The sequence below is a fragment of the Pseudophryne corroboree genome, chromosome 8 (assembly GCF_028390025.1).
Source record: "Pseudophryne corroboree isolate aPseCor3 chromosome 8, aPseCor3.hap2, whole genome shotgun sequence".
Classification (NCBI taxonomy): Eukaryota; Metazoa; Chordata; class Amphibia; order Anura; family Myobatrachidae; genus Pseudophryne; species Pseudophryne corroboree.
The window spans coordinates 225,080,074-225,103,358 of record NC_086451.1 but is presented as its reverse complement, the minus strand read 5'-3'; positions in this window follow the sequence as shown (position 1 = coordinate 225,103,358).

Genomic DNA, 23,285 nt, shown 5'->3' with positions numbered 1-23,285 from the left:
CGAAACTGAATGAACTGATCGCAATCTGTGAGTAGGTCCGGAGCTACACAGAAACTGCAAAGAATTATGTAGCAGCAAATCTGCTAATCTTTCGTTCGCTATTCTGCTAAGCTAAGATACACTCCCAGAGGGCGGCGGCCTAGCGTGTGCAATGCTGCTAAAAGCAGCTAACGAGCGAACAACTCGGAATGAGGGCCTATATTTAAAAATCTTTAATAATCTGCATAATATTTCTCTTGCGAGACCATTGAATTAAGGTAAACACAACCAATAGGATGATGATCAGACTGCATAGGTGACAGCCAGCATTGCCAATGCAATTAGGCATGTTGGCTGAATCTATGGTGTTGATAGGTATCAAAGGTCTGCGATGGAAGTGAGTCCACATAGCAGATAACTTAACCAGGCTTATTGGTTTATTAACAAGGATATAACAGGATGCACTCATACCTGTATATTTTATTAGTGATGTGCACCGGACATTTTTCGGGTTTTGTGTTTTGGTTTTGGATTCGGTTACGCGGCCGTGTTTTGGATTCTGACGCGTTTTGGCAAAACCTCCCTGAAATTTTTTTGTCGGATTCGGGTGTTTTTTTTACAAAAACCCCTCAAAAACAGCTTAAATCATAGAATTTGGGGGTCATTTTGATCCCATAGTATTATTAACCTCAATAACCATAATTTCCACTCATTTCCAGTCTATTCTGAACACCTCACACCTCACAATATAATTTTTAGTCCTAGAATTTGCACCGAGGTCGCTGGATGGCTAAGTGACCCAAGTGGCTGACACAAACACCTGGCCCATCTAGGAGTGGCACTGCAGTGTCAGACAGGATTGCAGATTTAAAAAATAGTCCCCAAACAGCACATGATGCAAAGAAAAAAAGAGGTGCAATGAGGTAGCTGTGTGACTAAGCTAAGCGACCCAAGTGGCCGACACAAACACCTGGCCCATCTAGGAGTGGCACTGCAGTGTCAGACAGGATGGCAGATTTAAAAAATAGTCCCCAAACAGCACATGATGCAAAGAAAAAAAGAGGTGCAATGAGGTAGCTGTGTGGCTAAGCTAAGCGACCCAATTGGCCGACACAAACACCTGGCCCATCTAGGAGTGGCACTGCACTGTCAGACAGGATGGCAGATTTAAAAAATAGTCCCCAAACAGCACATGATGCAAAGAAAAAAAGAGGTGCTATGAGGCAGCTGTGTGACTAAGCTAAGCGACCCAAGTGACCGACACAAACACCTGGCCCATCTAGGAGTGGCACTGCAGTTTTCTAGCGAGAGGATGAGTGCTTCCATCCTCATGCGAATCTGAACCACTAGCCATGAACATAGGCCAGGGCCTCAGCCGTTCCTTGCCACTCCGTGTCGTAAATGGCATATTGGCAAGTTTACGCTTCTCATCAGATGCTTTTAATTTTGATTTTTGGGTCATTTTACTGAACTTTTGTAGTATACTTGACGACACAGAGGTAGGTAGAGCAGCGGACTACTGTACCGTACTGCTATATATATACTGGTGGTCACAGCAACATTCTGCACTGTCCCCTCCTACTATATACTGCGCACAACTAAAATGCAGCACAGGTATGGATGCATAGCATACTTGACGACACAGAGGTAGGTAGAGCAGTGGACTACTGTACCGTACTGCTATATATATACTGGTGGTCACAGCAACATTCTGCACTGTCCCCTCCTACTATATACTGCAAACAACTAAAATGCAGCACAGGTGTGGATGCATAGTATACTTGACGACACAGAGGTAGAGCAGTGGACTACTGTACCATACTGCTATATATATATACTGGTGGTCACAGCAACATTCTGCACTGTCCCCTCCTACTATATACTGCGCACAACTAAAATGCAGCACAGGTATGGATGCATAGTATACTTGACGACACAGAGGTAGGTAGAGCAGTGGACTACTGTACCGTACTGCTATATATATACTGGTGGTCACAGCAACATTCTGCACTGTCCCCTCCTACTATATACTGCGCACAACTAAAATGCAGCACAGGTGTGGATGCATAGTATACTTGACGACACAGAGGTAGAGCAGTGGACTACTGTACCATACTGCTATATATATACTGGTGGTCACAGCAACATTCTGCACTGTCCCCTCCTACTATATACTGCGCACAACTAAAATGCAGCACAGGTATGGATGCATAGTATACTTGACGACACAGAGGTAGGTAAAGCAGTGGACTACTGTACCGTACTGCTATATATATACTGGTGGTCACAACAACATTCTGCACTGTCCTCCTACTATATACTACAATGCGGCACAGATATGGAGCATTTTTCAGGCAGAGAACGTAGATATTTTCAGCACACTGAGCACAGATATTTGCAAGCACACTGAGCACAGATATTTGCAGCACACTGAGCAGATATTTGCAGCACACTGAACACAGAAACTGAGAGAACGCTGCACGTCCTCTCACTATCATCTCCAATGCACGAGTGAAAATGACGGCGAAGCGCGGCTCCTTATATAGAATACGAATCTCGCGAGAATCCGACAGCGGGATGATGACATTCGGGCGCGCTCGGGTTAACCGAGCAAGGCAGGAGGATTCGAGGCTGCCTCGGAACCATGTAAAATGGGTGAATTTCGGGGGGGGGTTCGGATCCCGAGGAACCGAACCCGCTCATCACTAATATTTATATAGCAATTCAATTACAATGGCCCTCTAACAGTAAGCGGTGGTGACACAGCAGGGTTTTGTAGTGCTTCAACTGTGTAGTACCATCTCTGGTGCAGCAGGCCGCACGGGGGCACATACTCTTCCAATTGGAGGTCCGGGCAGTGCCCAGAATGTAAGGGTCTCCTGGTCAGGCCTACAATCTAGTGAGCAGTCTCCATTGGTGTATCTATAATGGGTGCAGGGTGTGTGGTGCACACGGTCCAGTGGGACCCACACCAAACACCCTTCAAGTATATAACTATACTTACCCTTCGAGAGTCCATGGCAGCCAGGGTTGCAGAAAGAAATCCCTGGGAAAATAGTGCAGCGGACATTTTCCTTGTGGTTTGCACATGTGCAATAGAGACGTCCACGGGAATAAGGCATAGGTGACATGTTCCCGTAGTCCTACTCATGTGCAGTAGAGACTGGCACAAAGCAAGAGTCTACAGCACTGCAGCTGCTGTGAATGAGGAGAGGGCCCACCACCTCATTTGTACTCCAGTGGGAAAAGGACCCGTGTCCACTACCTGATGAACAAGCCTGTCTTACATTTATATGTCTATTTCAAACTGGTAGTCCAAATACTAAATGAAGCCATATGTCTAGTTGTGCTACACTGTAAATGCTTAGAGACCCCTCCTCTCCGCCTAGAGGATAAAGGGGGTTATTCTGACCCGTTCGCTCACTGCTTTTTATCGCAGCCGAGTGACCAGGTACCCACTGCGCATGCGCCGGCGCACGCCAGACGGCCAAAAGCCGAAGCTGGGCTGCGATCGCCTCTGCCTGATTGACAGGCAGAGGCAGTCGCTGGGCGGGAGGGGGCGGAACGGGTGCGTTTGGCCGCCATTTCGTGGGTGCGGTCCAGCCAACGCAGGCATTTGCCGGACCGTGCGGGGAGCGGCCCGCAGCGGCTGCATGACGTCATACACAGCCGCTGCGGGCCGGGGAGCTAAAGCTGCGCTGGTCGGGAGCTACTCTTGAAGTGCAAAGGCATCGCCGCTGTGCGATGCCTTTGCACTTCTGTGGGGGGGGGGGGGGGGGGCGGCACTGACATGCGGGGCGGACTAGCCCTGTGCTGGGTGTCCCCCCGCATGTCAGTGTGAATGATCGCAGCTGTGCTAAATTTAGCACAGCTACGATCATCTCGGAATGAGGGCCAAAATCTGGTATCCAGTGAGTATGGAAAAGATTACCACATATCTTAATAATAGATCCCATAGAATCCTACAGATTTGGGACCCGTGGGATCGCTTTGAAAAACCCATTAATATCCGTACCACTTATAAGGCGTCTATTAATTTATTGCGAATGTACCTTAACAACACTTTAAGCTAGTTTATCAACTAAGAATAATGACATGGACACAACTGCATTGGATTAAAAATAAGAATTTACTCACCGGTAATTCTATTTCTCGTAGTCCGTAGTGGATGCTGGGTACTCCGTAAGGACCATGGGGTATAGACGGGCTCCGCAGGAGACTGGGCACTCTTAAAAGAAAGATTAGGTACTATATCTGGTGTGCACTGGCTCCTCCCTCTATGCCCCTCCTCCAGACCTCAGTTAGGGAAACTGTGCCCGGAAGAGCTGACATTACTAGGAAAGGATTTGGAATCCAGGGTAAGACTCATATCAGCCACACCAATCACACCGTACAACTCGTGATAACTATACCCAGTTAACAGTATTAACAATAACTGAGCCTCTCTCAACAGATGGCTCATACAATAACCCTTTAGTTAAGCAATAACTATATACATGTATTGCAGAGAGTCCGCACTTGGGACGGGCTCCCAGCATCCACTACGGACTACGAGAAATAGAATTGCCGGTGAGTAAATTCTTATTTTCTCTGACGTCCTAGTGGATGCTGGGTACTCTGTAAGGACCATGGGGATTATACCAAAGCTCCCAAACGGGCGGGAGAGTGCGGATGACTATGCAGCACCGAATGAGCAAACTCAAGGTCCTCCTCAGCCAGGGTTTCAAACTTGTAGAATTTTGCAAAAGTGTTTGAACCCGACCAAGTAGCAGCTCAGCAAGTTGTAAAGCCGAGACCCCACGGGCAGCCGCCCAAGAAGAGCCCACCTTCCTCGTGGAATGGGCTTTTACTAATTTAGGATGCGGCAGTCCAGGCGCAGAATGTGCAAGCTGAATCGTGCTACAGATCCAGCGAGCAATAGTCTGCTTTGAAGCAGGAGCACCCAGCTTGTTGGGTGCATGCAGGATAAATAGCGGGTCAGTTTTTCTGACTCTAGCCGTCCTGGAAACAAAGTTTCAGGGCCCGGACTACGTCCAGCAACTTGGAATCCTCCAAGTCCCTAGTAGTCGCAGGCACCACAATAGGTTGGTTCAAATGAAACGATGATACCACCTTAGGGAGAAATTGGGGACGAGTCCTCCATTCTGCCCTTTCCATATGGAAGATCAGATATGGGCTTTTACATGACAAAGCCGCCAATTCTGACACACGCTTAGTCCAAGCTAAGGCCAAAAGCATGACCACTTTCCACGTGAGATATTTTAGCTCCACGGTCTTAAGTGGCTCAAACCAGTGGGATTTTAGGAATCCAACACACGTTAAGATCCCAAGGTGCCACTGGAGGCACAAAAGGGGCTGAATATGCAGCACCCCTGTAACAACGTCCGAACTTCAGCAGTGAAGCCAGTTCTTTTTAAGAGAAAAAGGGAAAGGGCCGAAATTTTGGCCTTTATGGATCCTAATTTTAGGCCCATAGTCACTCCTGACTGTAGGAAGTGCAGGAATCAACCCCCCTGGAATTTCTCTGTAGGGCCTTCCCGGCCACACACCAAGCAACCTATTTTCGCCATATACAGTGAAAAAGTCTTGCTGTCACGTCTTTCCTAGCCTTTATCAGCGTAGGAATAACTGCATCCGGAATGCCCTTTTCCGCTAGGATCCGGCGTTCAACCGCCATGCCGTCCAACGCAGCCGCGGTAAGTCTTGGATCAGACAGGGTCCCTGTTGCAACATGTCCTGACTGAGAGGCAGAGGCCATGGGTCCTCTGAGAGCATTTCTTGCAGTTCCGGGTACCGAGTCCTTCTTGGCCAATCCGGAGCAAAGAATATTGTTCACACTCCTCCGTTTATTACAATTCTCAGCCCTTGGGTCTGAGAGGAAGAGGAGGGAATATATAGACCGACTGGAACACCCACGGTGTTACTAGTGCGACCACAGCTATCGCCTGAGAGTCCCTTGACCCAGCGTAAAACCTTTTTTATCTTTTTATTGAGGTGGGACGCCATGTAGTCCACCTGAGGCAGTTTCCATCAATTTGCAAAACTGCGTGAAGACTTCCTGATGAAGTCACCACTTTCCCGGGTGGAGGTCGTGTCCACTCCCGGAATGAACACTGCTGACAGTGCGCTTACTTGATTCTCCGCCCAGCGAAGAATTCTGGTGGCTTCTACCCTCGCCACCCTGCTCCTTGTGCCGCCCTGGCGGTTTACATGAGCCCCTGCGGTCTGACTGGATCAGAACCGGTTGGTCGCGAAGCAGGAACTCCGCTTGACTTAGGGCGTTGTATATGGCCCTTAGTTCCAGGATATTGATGTGAAGGCAAGTCTGTTAGCTTGACCACAAACCTTGGAATTTTCTTCCCTGTGTAACTGCCCCCCACCCTCGGAGGCTTGCATCCGTGGTCACCAGGACCCAGTACTGAATGCCGAATCTGCGGCCCTCGAGAAGGTGAGCACTCCGCAGCCACCACAGGAGAGACACCCTGGCCCTGGGGGATAGGGTGATTAACCGATGCATCTGAAGATGTGATCCGGACCACTTGTCCAGTAAGTTCCATTGTCCTTGCATGGAACCAGCCGAAGGGGATGGCCTCGTATGATGCCATCATCCTTCCCAGGACTCGAGTGCAGTGATGCACTGACACCTGTTTTGGTTTTCAATGGATTCCTGACCAGTGTCATGACCTCCTGAGCTCTCTCTATTGGGAGATAAACCCTCTTCTGGTCTGTGTCTAGGATCATGCCTAGGCGAGGCAGATGAGCTGTAGGAACCAACTGCGACCTCGGAATATATAGAATCCAGTCGTGTTGCAGTTTCACTTCCAGAGAAGGTGATACGCTGTCCATCAACTGCTCTCTTGATCTCGCTTTTATGAGGAGATCATCCAAGTATGTGATAATAGTGACACCTTGCTTTGCAGGAGCACTATCATATCCGCCATTACCTTGGTGAAATTGGTAATGACAATCCCGTACCGCAATTCTGAGGTACGCCTGATGAGGTGGATAAATGGGGACACGAAGGTATGCATCCCTTATGTGCCGATTCATTTCAGGTTTGCAATGACCACTCTTAGCGATTCCATCTTGAACCTGAACCTTTTCAGGTATATGTTCAGGGATTTTAATACAATATGGGTCTAACTGAACCGTCTGGTTTCGGGATTATAACATGGTCGAATAATAACACCCTCTTGTTGAAGGAGGGGACCCTTGACCACCACCTGTTGAAGATACAATTTACAAATTGCAGTTAACACTGGCTCCCTCTCTTGGGGGGAAGCCCGCCGGGTCCTCGGTGAGGGGGCATCTTCTCACAGTCCAGCCTGTATCCCTGCGATACAATTTCTATTGCCCAGGGATCTAACAGGGAGTGAACCCACTTGTGGCTGAACTTACGAAGGCGTGTCCCCACCGGGCCTAGCTCCGCCTGTGGAGCCCCAGCGACATGCGGTGGATTTTTGTAGAGGCCGGGGAGGACTTCTGTTCCTGGGGACTAGCTGTGTTGTACAGCTTCTTTCCTCTGCCCCCGGCTCTGACAAGAAAGGACGCACCTCAGACTTTCTTGTTTATTTATTCGAAAAGCTGCATTTAATAATGTCGTGCTTTCCTAGGCTGTGCAGGAATATAAGGCAAAATATCAGAAATACCAGCTATAGCTGTGGAGACCAGGCCCGAGAACCTTTCTCCACACAATCCTCAGCCTTCCATATGCCTCTTAAGTCGGCATCATCTGTCCAATGTATATTCTACAGGACACGTCAAGCAGAAATCGACATAGCTTTTGTCTCTAGGACCCAGTATACTCATGTCCCTTTGGGCATGCTTTATAATTATATATCTATCACTTAAGACAGCATCTTAAAATATTTATATGCATACTAGGGTCTCAATCTCTGCTGATAAGGTACCTGTCCACGCTGCCACAGCGCTATAAACCCATGCCGACACAATCGCCGGTCTGGGTAGTATACTAGAATGTGCACACTATCTGCAGGATCCCTGAGAATAGCTAGTGCAAACAGGACACCCAAGGGGAAGATTCTCAACACATCCTGGCCCTAGTGGGGAAAGGATACAGCCTGAGAATTCTCTTGTGGAAAGCTGCCGTCTCTTGTCTGGAGATTCCCGCTCTTTTTCCTCATGAGAGGAGGGAAATTTACCTCAGCATTCTTCCCCTTTACATGTGTACTCTCGTGTCAGGGACTGATGAGTCATCAGTGATATGCAAATCATCTTTTATTCCAATAATCATATATTGAATATCTTTTAGCCCTCTTGGCTGTAACTTTGCATTATCGTAGTCGACAGTGGAGTTAAAATCCGTGTCGATACTTTGTTATTTTGGATAGTGAACATAGAGAGACTCTGAAGGACTCTGTGACATAGGGACAGACCAGGGTAGATTTCCTTTCTGTTCCCTAACATTTTGTGCAATAATTTTACCTCAGCACTTACACATATCCAAACAGGTGTCGGCGTTGTCGACGGAGACACCCTCCCCCACATATATCCGCTCTATCACCTCCTTAGAGGAGCCTTTTACCTCAGACATGTCGACACACGCGTACCGACACACCACCCACACAGGGGATGCTCTATTTGAAGACAGTTCCCCCACCAGGCCCTTTGGAGAGACAGAGAGAGAGTATGCCAGCACACACCACAGCGCTATATAATAAAGGGATGTACACTATACTGAGTGATTTTTCCCCTATAGATTTTTCCCCTATATACACAGTTTTGCGCCTAAATTTATGTGCCCCCCCTCTCTTTTTTACCCTTTGTGTACCAGGATACTGCAGGGGAGAGCCTGGGGAGCTTCCTTCCAGCTGAGCTGTGAAGAGAAAATGGCGCCGGTGTGCTGAGGAAGAAGGCCCGGCCCCCTCAGCGGCGGGCTTCTGTCCTTTTATGACTTTAATGGCGGGGGTTAATGCACATATACAGTTTATCAGACCGTATTATGTGCTTTTCGCCAAGTAAGGTAATCTAATTGCTGCCCAGGGCGCCCCCCCCCCCCCAGCGCCCTGCACCCATCAGTGACCGGAGTGTGTGGTGTGCTAAGGGAGCAATGGCGCACAGCTGCAGTGCTGTGCGCTACCTTAATGAAGACCGGAGTCTTCAGCCGCCGATTTTTCAACTTCTCTTCGTTCTTCTGGCTCTGCAAGGGGGACGGCGGCGCGGCTCCGGGACCGGACGACCGAGGACTGGGCCTGTGTTCGATCCCTCTGGAGCTAATGGTGTCCAGTAGCCTTAGAAGCCCAAGCTAGCTGCAAGCAGGTAGGTTCGCTTCTCTCCCCTCAGTCCCACGTAGCAGTGAGTCTGTTGCCAGCAGATCTCACTGAAAATAACATACCTAACAAATACTTTCTTTTCTAGGAAGCTCAGGAGAGCCCCTAGGGTGCATCCAGCTCTGGCCGGGCACAGATACTAACTGAGGTCTGGAGGAGGGGCATAGAGGGAGGAGCCAGTGCACACCAGATATAGTACCTAATCTTTCTTTTAAGAGTGCCCAGTCTCCTGCGGAGCCCGTCTATACCCCATGGTCCTTACGGAGTACCACTAGGACGTCAGAGAAAGGTCATTAATACCGATGTAGCCATGCTCATCTTTGCTGCCATAGCACGGCTTGCTGCATGGCGTACCAGGCTGCGACTATTCGCAGCCGGTGATCACTCCAATATTTCCTATAGAAATTAATGAAGTGATCGCTGGCTGCGAAGAGTTGCAGCCTGGCACGCAATGCAGCATGCTGTGATGCAACACGCCGTAATGCAATAAGATGAGCATGGCTGCATCTGTATTTATTAATTGGAATGACCCTATTCATAAAGGGATGGCAAGGAAGGTGCTACATTAACCAGCTCCAGTCAATTAGATCTTATAAAATGGCGGCGACTGAAGCTCCCCCGCTGGAAAATGGCGGTGACTTAAACGCCCCTTCTATAAGTAAGCATAACCAGAGTTGAGAGGGTCTGACCACCCTTTACTATGGCACAGTGCGGACGCTCCCGCAGAGCAGTGCCCATTGTCACCCGCGTAAGTGCCCCACAAAGACCACTTATGCCACACGTAACCGCTGACCAGTAGAGCCTTCCCGCCCACTGAATTTGAATTGATTCTGAAGAAATTAGCAAGCCGAATGGTATAAAGTTAAACAATGTTTTGGTCTTTTAAACAGAACAAGAGGAATATTAGTATTCAAATTCCCTTCATTTACCCTAACAAAGAAAACCGTCCCTATACTCCCTGATACGCTAAGCCTAGCTAACCACAAAAATAAACAAAACTTGATCTGCTGAGCAACCAACTGACCTAAACTTAACCCATCACAAAAATCTAAAACTCTTAAATGTTTTTGTGCATATGCAGCCCTCACCTAATCTAACTAGCCCCTCCTACTATATTCAATATTATTGTAGCAGAAATACTGTGTGTCAGGGGCATATATAATGCCACGAGTAGCAGATCTTGCCACGGGCAAGCAGGATTTTTGCCCGGGACACAGCTGTCCCAAGTTCGCCGTCGCCGCCATGGCAAGATACGCTACTGGTGCCGAAACTAGACGCTACCCTGGTGCCGGTGCCTTTGTGGGAGGGCCATAGATGCTAGAGGTCATAATTGACCTCTAGTGTCTGTGTGGTGCTATGGGAGAGACGTCATGACGTCTCTCCCATAGATCTGAGGAGTGGCGCAGGCAGCTGGAGACGCACAGCGGTGATGCTTTTGCACTTCAGGAGTAGCTCCCGGCCAGCGCAGCTTTTGCGTGCTGATTGGGCATTACTCGTCGCTTCCCATGTCGCAGCGGCTGCATGTAACATCACACAGCCACTGCGGCCCGCCCCCCTGCATGGTCCAGCCACGCCTGCGTTGGCCGGACCGCACCCACAAAATGGCGGCCAAACGCAGCCGAGCCGTCCCCTCCTGCCCAGCGAACGCCTCTGCCTGTCAAGCAGGCAGAGGCGATCAGGGACGTGAAGTCAGGGGAGGCAGGGGAGGCAGTGCCTCCTCTGTCATAATAATAAAAATAATACAAAGAAGATATTTATAACACAGATTCTGTGATAAATATCTTGTTTTATTATTTTCATTATTTTCCCCTCCAATGAAAATCCCTGCATGTTGGGCTGGGAGGCAGCGGGAGAGGTGCCACTCGCTGCCAATACTAAAGTTCGGGTAGCGGGGAGCGGGCAGGGGGCAGGGCGAAGCCATGAGCTGTAAAAGCCCATTGAAATTGTATGAGGAAGCGGCACCTATACTGGTGCCTCAATGACAGGGGCGTGCATTCAGCCCACCTGAATGCACGCCCCTGTCAGTCCTCCAGATGTGATTGGACCAGCAGATCCAGTGGCCAGCGGGCACATGCGGTGCAACGCAGCGGGCATCGTTGCGGCGGGACCCAGCGGAGAAAGGGTGGCTGGTGGCAGACCTGGATCCGAAAGGATCCAGACCCTGCCAGCCATTCTTCAGAGTTTGGCAGCGGAGAGAGGCTTCACGAAAGTCAAGATGGCCGCCACGAGCCAATCACGGCTCAGTCCGGCGGCGGGGAGGGAGCAGGTAAGAGCTCCCAAAGATAGAAGATGCCGGAAGTCCTGTGGTGGCCATGCAAAAGAGCTTAAAGGCTGCCCCCCGCAGGTGAAGGTGCAGCTAAATAAACTTTTACAACATTAGGTGTCTGACTTTTTATTTTAATATTTTCTTTACAAGCAGACTACGGGTGCCAGCGGGCCCTTAATGTTCGGGCATGCTGGCACTTGTGGTTCTCCAAGTGCCAGCATGCTGGGCCAGGCTTGCTTGGACCTGTAGGCCACATGTAAAGAAAAATATTAGTATGCCATGAACCCCGCACCCACCACCACCAGGGGTACGGGGCATAGCACTGAGCTTTCAGCCCAGTGTTGGTTGTTGCTCAGGAGGGGGGACCCCATTTACATTTTTGGGGTCCCCACATTGTGAGGAATGCCAACCCTGGGCTGACTGGTTTGGGGGGGTGTTTAATGCTATGGCAGGGGGACCCCACACTGAGTGTCTCCCCTGCTATGGCATTATCCCCCATGGCTGGTTCAACCTAGTTCTGGTTTTGGTTAAATAGGGGGCACCCTATGCTTTTTTTTTTTGTGGGGGGGGGGGGGGGTTTGCACGTCACTAAGTGCCTCCCCAGTCACTGCCCTCACCGCACGTCACTGGAGGTGATCGCTAGGCAATGACATGCGCACTTCTGACCTGATCACTGCGCTGCGATGAACGGCAGCGTGCGATCAGGTCAGAATGACCCCCTAAGTCTCAACTGGATTCATGTGCTGTTATAGCCCTTTGTACTTTAATTTACAAATAACCCATTAAAAAATTATACCCAGACAATGTTGGGGACATCAGCTAGAAATAGTTATCAAAGAAGATAGTTGGAACTTGAAGTGAGTTCTTTAGAGTCCAAGCAGTTGCGTCATACTTTATACCATCACAAAAACACATTGCAGGCTAGGAAACAATATAACCATACTTCATAACCCTGTGGGCTGCATTCAGCTGCTTCAGTAGCGTTGTGGTAATTGATATTGGCCCTCATTCCGAGTTGATCGCTCGCTAGCTGCTTTTAGCAGCATTGCAAACGCAAGGCCGCCGCCCACTGGGAGTGTATCTTAGCTCAGCAGAATTGCTAACGAAAGGTTAGCAGAACGGCTACTAAATAATTCCCTGCAGTTTCTGAGTAGCTCCAGACCTACTCCTAGACTGCGATCACCTCAGTCTGTTTAATTCCTGGTTTGAAGTCACAAACACGCCCTGCGTTCGGCCAGCCACTCCCCCGTTTCTCCAGCCACTCCTGTGTTTTTACCTGGCACGCCTGCGTTTTTTTGCACACGCCCTGAAAATGGACAGTTTCCGCCCAGAAACACCCACTTCCTGTCAATCACACTACGATCACTCGAGCGAGGAAAAAACGTAGCTCGAGCTTGTGTAAATCGACAAAGTTTTGTGTGAAAATACTTAGCGCATGCACGCTGCGTACCATGCGCATGCTAATATTTGCCGTTTTTTCACTTAATCGCTGCACTGCGAAAATCGGCAACGAGCGATCAACTTGGAATGACCACCATTGTGATACATTTTTCGCTATAACCGAAACATAAAGAAGAGATATATTTTTTACCTCTCGGTGTCATTAATGCAGCTTTTTATTAAGTGTATAGTAAAGAAAATCTGTTAAATGTGAAAAATAATGATGACTTTGGGTACAAGAATATGTTCCCTTAATAGAAATAGGGCTTCGTTCTGTCCTGGCATGTACAATGAAATGTAGCAATAAAAGGCTCAAGTTTGAAAAGGCGCTCTGCTGCGCGTTATTATAAGGCAGAAGAGCAATTGTAGATGTACAGCTGCAGTCAATACAACACTGATTATGTTCTGGTTAAAAATAACTACAGTAATTGTGAAAGATCTGGAAAATCTGTTTGCAGATATTCAAATATCATTTTCAAAGACTTAAATTCTCTTTGTGAAGAAACCCTTTAATTTTATGGCCTTTCGTTTTACTAAATACAGATATTAAAATGTATGCCAAACATATTGTAAACAGCATCAGTCAGGTGGAGGTTGTAGTAGGGCGCCAGGTATATAATCAGGGCCGGCAAGAGAAATCTTGGGGCCCGGTACACCAATTTCTCCGGGGCCCCCCACCCTGCCTTGACTCCCCCCCCCCTTATAAATCACAAAGTCGCTGTAAAAAAATTATATATATATATATATATATATACACACACACACACACACACACACACACACACACATATACTGTGTATATATATATATATATATATACATATAATATACAGTATATATATTATAATTTATACATATATATATATATATACACACACATATATATATATATATATATATGGTCCTTGTATGGGCGGCATACAAGGACCATATACACAGATGCAGATCTGAGGGGAGGGCACCGGAGCAAGGTGAACGGAAGTCCGGAGTGCCAGGGACATTTTTTGCATTTTATATATATATATATATATATATATATATATACACACACACACACACACACACACACACACACACACACACACACACACACACATAGAACTCACCATACACACATTTATATAGAATAATATGGCAGTACCTTGACATAGTATACAGTATTACAGGCTGTGAGGGTGCCATCCAGGCACGTAGGGAGCAGGGTTGGACAGAGGTAGTGCTGCGGGCAGCTGCTATAAGGAGCCATGACTCACACAGTCAGTGTAGCCTGTGTTTGCTGCTCTGCTGCCCGGCTCTTCAGCGGCAGCATATCGTCAGACAGGGACGGGGCGGCAGAGAGGCATGCCGCAAGCATAATGAAGGCAACAAAGCGAAGACCAACCAGACCAAGCAAGTGATGGGGCCCCCCTGAAGCTCGGGGCCCGGGAGGGTTGTCCCCTTTGACCCCCCCTGTCGCCGGGCCTGTATATAATAATACCCAGAAAGCTGTAAATGTCATGGACTTGGATATAGGAGATTGCAGACCATTTCTCTAGCTTTCATTAGATTAGTCTGTGGCAGATTACTCTGGTGCTATATGTAGGCTGGAAGTTCTCAAAACATGTGGCTTCTAGGGCAAATGCCTAAAATCTATAAAGCCCCATCCCCCAGTCTAGTGAGCGCAAAGAGCCCTCAAGGGGACTCTTTGCGCTCACCCTGCTGCCAGCATTCTGGTGGGCAGGATGCCGCTGTCGGGATATTGACAGCCAGGCATCCCGCCCGCCGGTAAATCATACTGATTCCCCAAATACACAAGTATAATACAAGTCCCATTTAAATCATTTTAAATTGTCTATGATAAAATGGCGAATAATTTCTTACAGTGGTTCTCAACTCTCGACCCTCAACTACCCCCAACAGGTCATGCTTTGAAGATTTCTGTGAAAACAAGCCAGAAAACTGGTGACCCAGCAAAATACATTTATTCATCTGTGCAGGATTAAACAAAACATGGGCCCTCATTCCGAGTCGTTCGCTCTGTATTTTTCATCGCATCGCAATGAAAATCCGCTTAGTACGCATGCGCAATATTCGCACTGCGACTGCGCCAAGTAATTTAACAATGAAGATAGTATTTTTACTCACGGCTTTTTCATCGCTCCGGCGATCGTAATGTGATTGACAGGAAATGGGTGTTACTGGGCGGAAACACAGCGTTTTATGGGCGTGTGGATGAAAACGCTACCGTTTCCGGAAAAAACGCAGGAGTGGCTGGAGAAACGGGGGAGTGTCTGGCCGAACGCTGGGTGTGTTTGTGACGTCAAACCAGGAACGACAAGCACTGAACTGATCGCACAGGCAGAGTAAGGTTGAAGTTACTCAGAAACTGCAAAGTAGTTTGTAATCGCAATATTGCGAATACATCGGTCGCAATTTTAAGAAGCTAAGATACACTCCCAGTAGGCGTAGGCTTAGCGTGTGTAACTCTGCTAAATTCGCCTTGCGACCGATCAACTCGGAATGAGGGCCATGATCTGTTGGGGCTAATTGAGGGCTGGAGTTGAGAACCACTGATCTGTTATATAACATTATACTCAATACCGGTTGAGTCTCCCATAACCGTTATTCCGAAAAGCATGTCAGTGATGTCATATAATTTCCATAACATGTAACTGGTGGCGTAGTTTACTTGTAGCTCCGGCTCTGTCACTGATAACATGTTTTTTGAGCCCCCCTTCTCCGGTCCCGTATATCTGATTTTGGGGCGCCATTCCTGCCTGCTCTCCTGCCTGACAAACCATCCTTAAAAAACTGTCTAACTTGTTGCCGGGAGTGTCGCGGCAAGTGACATGACATCCCAGTGCTACTTCCTGGCAGACCCTACTCACTACTAGGTCTGTGGTTCCTGGATCCCACTCCTGCTTTCACCACCTCCACTCCCCATGCCAAACTGTCACCTACCATCAGTAGCTCCCAGCGTCTTTTGGATGGTATCCGTTCAGATGGTCGACAATGTTAAGGTCGACACTCATTAGATTGACCACTATTGGTCGACATTGACATGGTCGACGTGAATAACTGGTCGACACATGACAATGGTCGACACATGAAAAGGTCAACATGAGTTTTTCCTTCTTCTTTTTTTGGAACTTTTTCATACTTTGCGATCCACGTGGACTACGATTGGGAATGGTAACCTGTGCCGAGTGCAGCGGTAGCAGAGCGAGGCACCTTGCCCGAAGCATGGCGAGTGAAGCGGGCCATGCTAGGGGATGCAGTGCATTAACTGGGGTTCCCCGTCACTTTACGCAGAAAACGACACCAACAAAGTAAAAAACTCATGTCGATCTTTTCATGTGTTGACCTTCCACGTGTCGACCATTTTCATGTTCCGGCCATTAGCCCACATCAACCATGTCAATGTCGATCAATAGTGGTCTACCTAATGAGTGTCGACCTTAACATTGTCGAACATTCATATCGGAACCTTGTGTTGTTATACAAGTTTAGTCTTGATTTCGAAAATGCTTGGAACCAGAAGCATTTTAAATTTCGTATTTTTCTGGATTTTGAAATACAGACTCACCAAGGCAAATCTGTTAGAGATGAGCGCCTGAAATTTTTCGGGTTTTGTGTTTTGGTTTTGGGTTCGGTTCCGCGGCCGTGTTTTGGGTTCGAACGCGTTTTGGCAAAACCTCACCGAATTTTTTTTGTCGGATTCGGGTGTGTTTTGGATTCGGGTGTTTTTTTCAAAAAACACTAAAAAACAGCTTAAATCATAGAATTTGGGGGTCATTTTGATCCCAAAGTATTATTAACCTCAAAAACCATAATTTACACTCATTTTCAGTCTATTCTGAATACCTCACACCTCACAATATTATTTTTAGTCCTAAAATTTGCACCGAGGTCGCTGTGTGAGTAAGATAAGCGACCCTAGTGGCCGACACAAACACCGGGCCCATCTAGGAGTGGCACTGCAGTGTCATGCAGGATGTCCCTTCCAAAAAACCCTCCCCAAACAGCACATGACGCAAAGAAAAAAAGAGGCGCAATGAGGTAGCTGTGTGAGTAAGATTAGCGACCCTAGTGGCCGACACAAACACCGGGCCCATCTAGGAGTGGCACTGCAGTGTCACGCAGGATGGCCCTTCCAAAAAACCCTCCCCAAACAGCACATGACGCAAAGAAAAAAAGAGGCGCAATGAGGTAGCTGTGTGAGTAAGATTAGCGACCCTAGTGGCCGACACAAACACCGGGCCCATCTAGGAGTGGCACTGCAGTGTCACGCAGGATGTCCCTTCCAAAAAACCCTCCCCAAACAGCACATGACGCAAAGAAAAAAAGAGGCGCAATGAGGTAGCTGTGTGAGTAAGATTAGCGACCCTAGTGGCCGACACAAACACCGGGCCCATCTAGGAGTGGCACTGCAGTGTCACGCAGGATGTCCCTTCCAAAAAACCCTCCCCAAACTGCACATGACGCAAAGAAAAAAAGAGGCGCAATGAGGTAGCTGACTGTGTGAGTAAGATTAGCGACCCTAGTGGCCGACACAAACACCGGGCCCATTTAGGAGTGGCACTGCAGTGTCACGCAGGATGTCCCTTCCAAAAAACCCTCCCCAATCAGCACATGATGCAAAGAAAAAGAAAAGAAAAAAGAGGTGCAAGATGGAATTGTCCTTGGGCCCTCCCACCCACCCTTATGTTGTATAAACAAAACAGGACATGCACACTTTAACCAACCCATCATTTCAGTGACAGGGTCTGCCACACGACTGTGACTGATATGACGGGTTGGTTTGGACCCCCCCAAAAAAAGAAGCAATAAATCTCTCCTTGCACAAACTGGCTCTACAGAGGCAAGATGTCCACCTCATCATCACCCTCCGATATATCACCGTGTACATCCCCCTCCTCACAGATTATCAATTCGTCCCCACTGGAATCCACCATCTCAGCTCCCTGTGTACTTTGTGGAGGCAATTGCTGCTGGTCAATGTCTCCGCGGAGGAATTGATTATAATTCATTTTAATGAACATCATCTTCTCCACATTTTCTGGATGTAACCTCGTACGCCGATTGCTGACAAGGTGAGCGGCGGCACTAAACACTCTTTCGGAGTACACACTTGTGGGAGGGCAACTTAGGTAGAATAAAGCCAGTTTGTGCAAGGGCCTCCAAATTGCCTCTTTTTCCTGCCAGTATAAGTACGGACTGTGTGACGTGCCTACTTGGATGCGGTCACTCATATAATCCTCCACCATTCTATCAATGTTGAGAGAATCATATGCAGTGACAGTAGACGACATGTCCGTAATCGTTGTCAGGTCCTTCAGTCCGGACCAGATGTCAGCATCAGCAGTCGCTCCAGACTGCCCCTCATCACCGCCAGCGGGTGGGCTCGGAATTCTGAGCCTTTTCCTCGCACCCCCAGTTGCGGGAGAATGTGAAGGAGGAGATGTTGACAGGTCGCGTTCCGCTTGACTTGACAATTTTGTCACCAGCAGGTCTTTCAACCCCAGCAGACTTGTGTCTGCCGGAAAGAGAGATCCAAGGTAGGCTTTAAATCTAGGATCGAGCACGGTGGCCAAAATGTAGTGCTCTGATTTCAACAGATTGACCACCCGTGAATCCTTGTTAAGCGAATTAAGGGCTCCATCCACAAGTCCCACATGCCTAGCGGAATCGCTCCGTGTTAGCTCCTCCTTCAATGTCTCCAGCTTCTTCTGCAAAAGCCTGATGAGGGGAATGACCTGACTCAGGCTGGCAGTGTCTGAACTGACTTCACGTGTGGCAAGTTCAAAGGGCATCAGAACCTTGCACAACGTTGAAATCATTCTCCACTGCGCTTGAGACAGGTGCATTCCACCTACTATATCGTGCTCAATTGTATAGGCTTGAATGGCCTTTTGCTGCTCCTCCAACCTCTGAAGCATATAGAGGGTTGAATTCCACCTCGTTACCACTTCTTGCTTCAGATGATGGCAGGGCAGGTTCAGTAGTTTTTGGTGGTGCTCCAGTCTTCTGTACGTGGTGCCTGTACGCCGAAAGTGTCCCGCAATTCTTCTGGCCACCGACAGCATCTCTTGCACGCCCCTGTCGTTTTTTAAAAAATTCTGCACCACCAAATTCAAGGTATGTGCAAAACATGGGACGTGCTGGAATTTGCCCATATTTAATGCACACACAATATTGCTGGCGTTGTCCGATGCCACAAATCCACAGGAGAGTCCAATTGGGGTAAGCCATTCCGCGATGATCTTCCTCAGTTGCCGTAAGAGGTTTTCAGCTGTGTGCGTATTCTGGAAAGCGGTGATACAAAGCGTAGCCTGCCTAGGAAAGAGTTGGCGTTTGCGAGATGCTGCTACTGGTGCCGCCGCTGCTGTTCTTGCGGCGGGAGTCCATACATCTACCCAGTGGGCTGTCACAGTCATATAGTCCTGACCCTGCCCTGCTCCACTTGTCCACATGTCCGTGGTTAAGTGGACATTGGGTACAGCTGCATTTTTTAGGACACTGGTGACTCTTTTTCTGAGGTCTGTGTACATTTTCGGTATCGCCTGCCTAGAGAAATGGAACCTAGATGGTATTTGGTACCGGGGACACAGTACCTCCAACAAGTCTCTAGTTGGCTCTGCAGTAATGATGGATACCGGAACCACGTTTCTCACCACCCAGGATGCCAAGGCCTCAGTTATCCGCTTTGCAGTAGGATGACTGCTGTGATATTTCATCTTCCTCGCAAAGGACTGTTGGACAGTCAATTGCTTGGTGGAAGTAGTAAAAGTGGTCTTACGACTTCCCCTCTGGGATGACCATCGACTCCCAGCAGCAACAACAGCAGCGCCAGCAGCAGTAGGCGTTACACGCAAGGATGCATCGGAGGAATCCCAGGCAGGAGAGGAATCGTCAGAATTGCCAGTGACATGGCCTGCAGGACTATTGGCATTCCTGGGGAAGGAGGAAATTGACACTGAGGGAGTTGGTGGGGTGGTTTGCGTGAGCTTGGTTACAAGAGGAAGGGATTTACTGGTCAGTGGACTGCTTCCGCTGTCACCCAAAGTTTTTGAACTTGTCACTGACTTATTATGAATGCGCTGCAGGTGACGTATAAGGGAGGATGTTCCGAGGTGGTTAACGTCCTTACCCCTACTTATTACAGCTTGACAAAGGGAACACATGGCTTGACACCTGTTGTCCGCATTTCTGGTGAAATACCTCCACACCGAAGAGCTGATTTTTTTGGTATTTTCACCTGGCATGTCAACGGCCATATTCCTCCCACGGACAACAGGTGTCTCCCCGGGTGCCTGACTTAAACAAACCACCTCACCATCAGAATCCTCCTGGTCAATTTCCTCCCCAGCGCCAGCAACACCCATATCCTCCTCATCCTGGTGTACTTCAACACTGACATCTTCAATCTGACTATCAGGAACTGGACTGCGGGTGCTCCTTCCAGCACTTGCAGGGGGCGTGCAAATGGTGGAAGGCGCATGCTCTTCACGTCCAGTGTTGGGAAGGTCAGGCATCGCAACCGACACAATTGGACTCTCCTTGTGGATTTGGGATTTCGAAGAATGCACAGTTCTTTGCTGTGCTGCTTTTGCCAGCTTGAGTCTTTTCATTTTTCTAGCGAGAGGCTGAGTGCTTCCATCCTCATGTGAAGCTGAACCACTAGCCATGAACATAGGCCAGGGCCTCAGCCGTTCCTTGCCACTCCGTGTCGTAAATGGCATATTGGCAAGTTTACGCTTCTCCTCCGACAATTTTATTTTAGGTTTTGGAGTCCTTTTTTTTCTGATATTTGGTGTTTTGGATTTGACATGCTCTGTACTATGACATTGGGCATCGGCCTTGGCAGACGACGTTGCTGGCATTTCATCGTCTCGGCCATGACTAGTGGCAGCAGCTTCAGCACGAGGTGGAAGTGGATCTTGATCTTTCCCTAATTTTGGAACCTCAACATTTTTGTTCTCCATATTTTAATAGGCACAACTAAAAGGCACCTCAGGTAAACAATGGAGATGGATACTAGTATACAATTATGGACTGCCTGCCGAGTGCAGACACAGAGGTAGCCACAGCCGTGAACTACCGTACTGTACTGTGTCTGCTGCTAATATAGACTGGTTGATAAAGAGATGTCTATGTAACTATGTATGTATAAAGAAGAAAGAAAAAAAACCACGGTTAGGTGGTATACAATTATGGACGGACTGCCTGCCGAGTGCAGACACAGAGGTAGCCACAGCCGTGAACTACCGTACTGTACTGTGTCTGCTGCTAATAATATAGACTGGTTGATAAAGAGATGTCGTAGTAGTATGTATGTATAAAGAAGAAAGAAAAAAAAACCACGGTTAGGTGGTATACAATTATGGACGGACTGCCTGCCGAGTGCAGACACAGAGGTAGCCACAGCCGTGAACTACCGTACTGTACTGTGTCTGCTGCTAATATAGACTGGTTGATAAAGAGATGTCTATGTAACTATGTATGTATAAAGAAGAAAGAAAAAAAAACCACGGTTAGGTGGTATACAATTATGGACGGACTGCCTGCCGAGTGCAGACACAGAGGTAGCCACAGCCGTGAACTACCGTACTGTACTGTGTCTGCTGATAATATAGACTGGTTGATAAAGAGATGTCTATGTAACTATGTATGTATAAAGAAGAAAGAAAAAAAAACCACGGTTAGGTGGTATACAATTATGGACGGACTGCCTGCCGAGTGCAGACACAGAGGTAGCCACAGCCGTGAACTACCGTACTGTACTGTGTCTGCTGCTAATATAGACTTGTTGATAAAGAGATGTCTATGTAACTATGTATGTATAAAGAAGAAAGAAAAAAAAACCACGGTTAGGTGGTATACAATTATGGACGGACTGCCTGCCGAGTGCAGACACAGAGGTAGCCACAGCCGTGAACTACCGTACTGTACTGTGTCTGCTGCTAATATAGACTGGTTGATAAAGAGATGTCTATGTAACTATGTATGTATAAAGAAGAAAGAAAAAAAAACCACGGTTAGGTGGTGTTACGATTCCTGTACTCCAGACTGGAGAAGATCTTATGGCAGAGATCTGAGTACAGGAATGAAATACAGGTTGTGGGAGCTGGAGAGCCTAGTAACCCCTGGCGCCCTAACTCCGTTGTCTCGCCCGTGTTATCAGAAATCCCCTGCGAGACTATGGTTGCTTGAGCCCATGGCAGCCGCGTTCGAAGGGCGGATTATGTCTGCCCAACCCCGATGCCCCCGCAGGTCTTAATGGGAGACAAGGGGAAGTCCGAGACAGGGAGATAACAAGGGGCCCTCTGACTAAGCAACCAAGCCAGGGGTTACAAGCTAACTTAACTAAATCAAAAGGTATGTGCGGACTAACCGCCAGGGAAAAGGACAACCAAGGATCCACGGATCCGACACTCCTATCCGGCACCGCTGGACACCAGAGTGGATCTTGTGGAAGCGGAATCCTCCGCAAAGCTCCTGAACTCAAAATAAACACAATAATAAATAGTAGCGGACAAGCCGCAACACACGGCTGCGCCGCGACTCACGAACACCACCAGATGTTAAAGGTGCTCGGTCAGACTCCAGGAACAGATGGTAACTTCCGAGTACTGGATCACTGAGAACAGGAACAAACTAACAGACCGGGACTGGGAACTCTCTCTGCAGCAGAATCAGGCAAACAGGAAGCTATCACCGGCGTCTGTGAGGAGTCCTGGGAGTGCTTTTAACAGAGAGTCTTCCAATCAGCTGTTTGGAGGCTGATTGGATTAAATGCCATGCAGCTGACAAGCTGCATGGCCAGGGAAACAGATGAGTGATAATTACAACATGCCGTGCAGCTGCATGCTACACAGCCAGGAAACCAGTGATGATATAAACTTAGACCTAGCAACGGGGAACACGATCCGACAGTGGCGTCCCCGTTGCTAGGCGCCGGCCGCACTGACGAGCGGACCCTCGGCGCCTAACAGTACCCCCCCCTTGAGGAGGGGTCAAGGAACCCCTAAATCCGGGTTTCTGAGGAAATTCTTGAAAAAATGCCCTTTTGAGCCTTGGGGCATGAAGGTCCTCATCTAGGACCCACGACCTTTCCTCAGGACCATAACCTTTCCAATGCACCAAAAAATAAAGCCGACCCCGGGACAGCTTGGAATCGAGAACCTTCTCAACCACGAACTCCTGCTGACCCTGTACATTAACTGGTGATCTCCCCTGAGGTTTTTTACAAGGAAATCTGCTAGATGAAACATATGGTTTGAGCAAAGAGCAATGGAAGGTATTTCCGATTCGTAACGTTTTTGGTAGCT